This window comes from Schistocerca piceifrons, chromosome 2, assembly GCF_021461385.2.
Source record: "Schistocerca piceifrons isolate TAMUIC-IGC-003096 chromosome 2, iqSchPice1.1, whole genome shotgun sequence".
NCBI lineage: Eukaryota > Metazoa > Arthropoda > Insecta > Orthoptera > Acrididae > Schistocerca > Schistocerca piceifrons.
In genome coordinates, this window is record NC_060139.1 from 855,877,917 (window position 1) to 855,878,855 (window position 939).

Below are 939 nucleotides of genomic sequence, written 5' to 3' on the forward strand. Positions count from 1 at the left end.
ATTTTATAAAAGCCTGAACTGTCTGACTGAGCAAGAAAGAGACAGCAGCCATAGATGTCATACAGATACATCAGGAGGCAGTAGAGAATGTTGATCATCACAACAGTTTTATTCCCACCAGTCGATTTCAAATTATTACAGTCAACTGTGGGATAAATCCTATCATCTCACCCTGGACAAGGTCACTTCCCAACAGGCCATAGCTATTCCTTGTCATCATTCAGAGGTACCAGCCACTCACCTAGCTGCCGGCCTCAGGGAAACTAAGTGAGGCAATCACCCACGGAAGTGAGGCCACCACAAAGATGTATATCTACCAAGATGTTGGGAAATCTCACCGACATCATCACAAAAGCCAAACTGTCTGGGTGCTAGTTGACTCAAGAGTCTCCTTTTCTATAATGTCATATGCTTATCATTGCCATCTAAAAAAGACTATATACTGTGATGTGAATCTGACAGTTCAGAAGGTTGCAAATGGGAAATACACCCAGCTGACAGGTAAACATATTGCAAGAATAACTATCAATGACAGAAAACAGCACTTTGAATTTGTTGTTTTATCATCATGTAGCCTTAATGTTATTTTCAGATGTTCCTCCTTGCAGGCATCACAAGCGGCCATTGACTGTTGAAGATCAGAGTTCCATATTGACAAAACTATTCCAACAAGCACACGCAGCAAAGATTGCTCAGGGCAGTCATTTGCCATTGTCCTGCCATTATCGATACTGCAGTGCCATGACCTCCTTTTATGTGGACAAAGTAGTGTTACTGATACATATTATGTATGTATCTTTTACATACAGTGGCATCTCAACATGACTCACTAATCTACTGAAGATCGTACGCACCAGTCATCCAAAGCAATTAAAAATTATTTAAACAGATTTGTGCCACTCATGCAGCCTGACACTGGGCATCAAATAATTTCTTTTC